General features: G+C 45.4%; 1 pseudogene; it reads left to right on the top strand.

Annotated features, from left to right (window-relative positions):
- The first annotated feature begins 2,593 nt into the window (after window positions 1-2,593).
- On the top strand, window positions 2,594-3,499 carry LOC127186440 (60S ribosomal protein L29-like; annotated as a pseudogene).
- Window positions 3,500-6,419: the final 2,920 nt, after the last annotated feature.

The following is a 6,419-nucleotide window of genomic DNA, read 5'->3' as shown; positions in this document are numbered from 1 at the left end:
ACCCTGTTTTTATGCAACAAAGAAGCCTTTGTTAGATGCAAGCACTATGCTGTTTGGATTCTCCAACCAGGATAACTTGAGGCAGATGAACCTCTTTATATAGCAGTCAATATCAGGTATTCTAATATCGCACAAACATGGATCAAGACTCGGGGGATCAAATTTATCATCAAAGAGAAAAGGGAAAGTAATAAAATGAACCATGGAATGTAGATAGTAACCTGCAGGTGGCTAAGATGTCTAAAACTGATGTGCTAAAGCCATGAGGGTTGTGACTAGCTACCTTTTCCCACAGTTCACCATGAGAGGACGAGGAAGTATGAAAACAAGATGGACAGTACATCTGCTGGCTGGACTTATCAATAGATAGCATCAAATTTTATGGGATTTTAAAACATAAGGCCAGAAAAATGTATAAAATATATGGCAAAGCTGACATTCTTGCTGCGGGGCGTCGATAAAATAAAAACAACACTAAAGTTGCTTGTACTCCCCTCCCTATCTCCCTTTGCCTCTTTCTCAACCCCACACCCCAATCTTTCTTTTATATTCTCAAGGATCCATCTCATGGCCTGCATATGCTAGCAACCTATCACTGAGCTACAGTGCCATCCCAACAGAAGACTGTACATAGAAATGCAGGTCTTTGGAAGCAGATGATCAGAAGCCTAAAGTAATGGACTCCACATCTTGAGCCGTAGCCCCAGGCCTCTTGTCTCTGGGTAGCGAAGTGACCTCCACTGAGGACGGTAAGAATGAAGACAGATTACGTTTGAGGCTGACTATTCATTTTTCCCCCCCATACTTGTTTTTAAATAAGAAGGCTTTTGTTTTGGTTTTGGCTCCTGGGGACTTTGTGTGTGGCTTTCTTCTTTCATTTATAATATTTTCAAATGATAGTTTCCTTTTTTCCTTTGCCCTCCAAGATGAATAGACAGAATTCAACTGACATTGACTTTTACTAAGACAAATTCTAGATTTATTGACCAGAGAAATAAATATTAATAGAGGTTAAATTGGGGTCAATTTTTACTCCAAGAGATGATAAATCTTGATATATTGCTCACGGTTGGCTGGTCAATACGTTTCTCATGCCATCCAGGTAACCACTGAGAAAACAAACAGCTTCCCAGATAGACTCCGAGAAACAATGTCTCCCCAACCCCTGCCCCCTGAGCCTTAGCACTCCACCTGTGAGAGACAGCCTAGGATGCAAGTCTCCTTTCTGTCACAAGCTAGAAGCAGAATCCAAATCAAGTCATGTGTCTCAAAACCTCCCCACCTTTCTCTCCCTCCCCCCCTCCCTCCCCCCCTCTCTTTCTCTCTGTCTGTCTGTCTCTCTCTCTCTCTCTCTCTCTCTCTCTCTCTCTCACTCTCACACACACACACATACACACACACACACAGATACACATCATTCTTTTCAGATCACACACCACAGTAAAATAAAGGTCTAGAAGGCGTGTAGAGAACCCCAGCACTTGACTTAGGGAGTTTCAAATGCCTCCTCCATGACTCTGACAGTCGCTCCCTGTTTCGGCCTCGCTCTTAAAAACAATGCTGACCAATCACTCCTTTGGACATATTTGGACTTCTAGAATTTCCTCACACTTACACAGGCACCAATTTTACAAGCGTCTTTATGCATGAACTCATTTATTATGGAAAATTGCCCCCATAAAGTAGACGTATTGTTCTACAGTATAGCCATGAGATAAGGAAACCGAGCTACAAATAAGTTAAGAAATATGTCAAAGATCACATAGCAGAGGTCAGAGTCCTGAGTGAGGCTGCACGTCTGCATTGTCTGCAACCTCTCCCCACACTCCATCACACAGGCCTGGCACTGAGGCCACAGCTGTGACTAAGGCATCCGGGAACATGGCCTTGTCCTTGCACATGTGCTTTTATGTGCTCAGAGGAAGGATGAATGGTGTGTGTGCAACCCTCATTTAATGCTACTCACGGCTGACTGATGTGGATTCAGGGGCTTTTCTCTGCCTCTTGATCTCTTGAGCTTTTTCTACACTTCCCACCAGTGTATGTGTGTGTGTGTGTGTGTGTGTAAGATTATGTGGGTTGTCCTGGACCTGCAAATACTCAAAAATGAGTAAGAGGGGCAGTGTGTTACGGTCCACTACAATTGAATTTTTTAAGATTTTTATTATTTTAAGGATATATTTTCTTTCTGTCAGTGCCCACCAAGGTTATTAGATTACCTGGAACTGGGGTTATAGGGCATTGGTGAGCTACCTGATATGGGTGCTGGGAACCAAACTTGGGTCCCCTGGAAGAGGAGCAAGGACTCTAAGCCACTGAGTAGATGAATCTCTTTAACATCAAGATTGTGTGTGTGTGTGTGTGTGTGTGTGTGTGTGTGTGTGTGTGTGTGTGTGTGTGTACAGGCTTGTATGTGTGTGGGGTGCCTTCAGAGGACAGAAAGAGATGGTAAGTCCCATGGAGTGGAGTTAAAAGCAGCTGTGGGCTGCACTACGTGGGTGCTGGGAACTGCATCCTGGCCCTCTCTACACCGTCTCTCCAGCCCCTGAATTTCCATTTAAATTGTTCATTGACAGAGAGAGACAAGCTGGAGATGGTCAAGAAATCCCAAGAAACAGTTTTCCATTTAGAAGGGGCAGAAAAGCCAGAGCAGGAAGAGTTCAGGGTTGCCAAGGGGTTACCTCTGAACAACTTAGGAGTGGTTGCAGCTGTTGGTAACAGAAAACCTGGCCCAGCATTGCAGGAGGCAGAGGCTCGTTGGTTTAATTATGCATCAGAATATTTATTGGTTCAGTTTTCCGTAATGAGAGGCCAGGGAGCCGGAGAGATAGCTCAGTGGTTAAGAATATACTACTCGCTCTTTCTCTTCCGGTCCCAGGCGCTGTGGGAGCCGCGGGTTACCGTGCAGACACGGCCAAGTCCAAGAACCACACCACACAAAACCAGTCCTGCAAATGGCACAGAACTGGCATCAAGAAACCCCGGTCACAAAGATACGAATCTCTTAAGGGGGTTGACCCCAAGTTCCTCAGGAACATGCGCTTTACTAAGAAGCACAAGAAAGGCCTGAAGAAGACGCAGGCAAACAACGCAAAGGCAATGAGTGCCCGTGCAGAGGCCATTTAAGGCCCTTGTGAAGCCTAAGGCCGTTAAGCCCAAGATGCCAAAGGGCCCCAGCCGCAAACTCAGCCGGCTTGCTTTCATCGCTCATCCCAAGCTTGGGAAGAAGACTCGAAGCTACATGAGCAAGGGTCGTAGGCTCTACCAACCACAGCCCAAGGTTCAAACCAAGGCGAAAGCCGCAGCTAAGGCCCAGGCTGCACCCCAGCTCAGGCTCCCAAAGCTGCCCAGGCCCCTGTGAAGGCCCCATAGAAAAGGCTTCTGCCTATGTGAAGACAGATGGGCTGGTGTGACACACCCACCTACACACTATTTACAGATGACCAGTGTCCTATGCTGTTTTTACAAATAAACCTGAGGCAAGCTCAAAAAAAAAAAAAAAAAAAAAGACATGTATAATATATATGTTCATACGTGCATAACTATATACTTATCCAAACATATCATCTCATTTTACTCAAGAGATAGCCAACTATGTGCATATTAAATAAACATCTAACTTTTCAATCAGCCTAGGCATAAAATAATCTCAGGGCTATTAATTTCATTCCCAATACTTAGAATTTGTGATCCAGTTGAGAGAAATTAATTTAACCTATGAAATTTACTTTATAATGAATTTTCCCATGAAGAGTATCATAAAATCTATTCCCACCTTGCCTTCACAATACTGGTGACTGCATCCCAAGGCAGCTCTCTCACGCAAGGGGTCTGATGCTGACCAGAACTTCCATTACATTAACATTATTCTGTCCATGAAGAATACGGCGATGCAAGGCAGTGTTTTCCTTTTCCATCTCTAGAAATCTGAGCCTCTGAAGACAGGTGTAGCTAAACTCAAGATCTCGGTGTGAGTGCTTCTCACTAGGCAGGCCCGGCGAGTGTGAGTGGAGCCACGCCCATGCCTTGGCCATTGGTGCCCTTGCTGTGTTACAAGGCATCCAGCTATGTTTTGAACAGGCTTAGTGGCACCCTGTAGTGATAATTTTGGTTAAAAAAAAAAAAGAAGAAGTGTTATGTGGATTGTGAGTGTGGTTTCATTTTAATACCAGGTGCAGGATATGTGGCTACTTCAGAGTGACCACAGCAGTGACTATGATTGGTCTGGTGCTCCTGCAGGGGTGGGATTTTGCCAGCTGCAGATAGTTTACATGCAAGGATTCTGGTGCCTCTTCAGAGGGTATAAGAGTGCCAGAGCTCGAAGAGAGGCAGTGGCTGCTGCTGCCCCTGCTGCTGTGGCTGGCTGGAGACATCCTAACTGACTGACTACAAAGATAAACCCTGCCCCAAGGGGCTGGGTTCCCCTAATCAGCAGGAAGTAGTTTAACGATACTGACACCCCCTTTCCCCTCTTACCTTCTTTCTCTCCTACCTGGTGTTGGGGTTTGGAAGGGACAGAGGTGGTGAAGGAGGTAGGAACAAGAACCTAAGAAAGTAGCCAAAAGCCGGGCTACAGCGGCCTGCCTGTTCACTCAGTGATGGGATCTCATCACTTTCCTGGGGACTGCAAAGTTGAAAGAAGAAATTCTGTGTTGTTTTACAGTGGTAACAATGTAACCTTACTTCTTATAGCCAGCCAGGCTGTCTGAGACAAGGGAAGACTCACAGGTTGTCCAGGGCAGTTTCAGTACATGTGTTCTATTAGTTTTTTAAAATAAATAATTTATTAAAAGTGTGCCTGTGGGGCTGGAGAGATGGTGAAGTGTTTAAGAGCACTGGCTGGTCATCCAGAGGTCCTAAGTTCAATTCCCAGCAATGACAGGGTGGCTCACAACCATCTATAATGGGATCTGATGCCCCCTTCTGTCTGATGCCCTCTTCTGTCATGCAAGCATACATGCAAATATACATAATAATAATTTTTTTTTAAAAAGCGTACCTGTGAACTTTCAGTTTACTGAGATATTACTTGACAGCTACTTTTAAGCATCAGTCGGATGCTTAGACCTATGTTGTTTGGTGTGGGGGGCGGGGAGGACAGGAGGATATTACACCCAAGGAAATGAATGGCTCTTAAGTAGCTAGAACCGTTGGAGGACAAGTAAGTCACCTGGGACCCAGACCCCAAGTATGATAGGAGTTTAAGACAAAGAAAATTTCACTGTGGTAAAGGAACAAGGGAAGGGTGAACTCAACCCAAGTCTGAAGTCTGCGAACTGGGACAAAAGACACAAGCAAACCCATAAATGTGGCTGCTTCTAGAGACCGAAATGTCCTGCCCCAAGAAAGCTTTGATAAGCAGCCCACGGCTATACCTCCTACCCAAGGCCACTGAGGAGCCAATGATTCTCCCACCGATGCTGCTCCAGCCTTCCTCAGGACAAAGCTGCTGCCAAGAGGCCATGGAGACCAGCTGAAAACGAGCCAGAGCCTCAGTGTGGCAACAGAACACAGAAGAGAGGGCTTGTTTTCCTGAGGAACCTGTGATGCCACAGAAGAGAAACACTTTTGCAAGTGGATTTAAAGTTATTTTAAATACATTGGTTTCCTTTGTATGTATATGTATGAGGGTGGGGGAGGGTGTGAGTACCATCGCACACTGGAAGAGGGCCAAAGGACAGCTTGCAGGACTCAGTTCTCTCTTTGCCAAGGATGGAACTCAGGTGTTCAGGCTTGGCAGCAAGCACTGTAACTCTCTCAGCCATCTCACCTGTCAATTCTGCCGTTATACTGTCCCTACAGCTCTATTGATACAATTTTCCTGTTGGTTGTTTTACTGTGTTTCATCTCTTACTTTGATTGTTAACATTAAGCAAACGAGAAGGATACAAAATAAAATGCATTGTAAGACCTTAACACATCACAGCCGACCACTCTGCCTGAGTCTTACGCACTTTCCCTGTACATACTGTCAATGATATTGTAATGACGACATCTAGTTTACAGAGGAAGAAACCAGAGCTCAAAGACAATTACCGTGCCCCACTCCCCCACCCCCAATAGCAGGCAGGGTTCAACACAGGACTTACAGCAAGCAGATCGCCAATGCTTCGGGCTGGGCTTGCCCCACGGTGCTTTCTCTCTTGTCTGTAATTGGGAGTTAACGTCTATACCTGAGCCAAGAAAGTTTCCAAGAAATTCCCTGTCTTCAGCTACCAAATCAAGGAAGCAATCCATTCATTCTTCAGGGATATTTTCAGTTTTGTAGTCCAGATTCAGTATCTCCAGCTCTTCCCTTTCATCCGTTCCTGACCATGGTGTCTCTTGCCTCTAATCTCCAGGGTGGACTAAGCATTTAAACCATACAACTTCCCAGGAGCCTTCTCAGCCTGAACCCCAAGTTTCACTGGGCTGCGGTT

Source organism: Acomys russatus, unplaced genomic scaffold (assembly GCF_903995435.1).
Source record: "Acomys russatus unplaced genomic scaffold, mAcoRus1.1, whole genome shotgun sequence".
In the NCBI taxonomy this organism is placed as follows: domain Eukaryota; kingdom Metazoa; phylum Chordata; class Mammalia; order Rodentia; family Muridae; genus Acomys; species Acomys russatus.
Note: the sequence above shows the minus strand (reverse complement) of the source record. Positions and strands in the feature narration are given on the sequence as shown.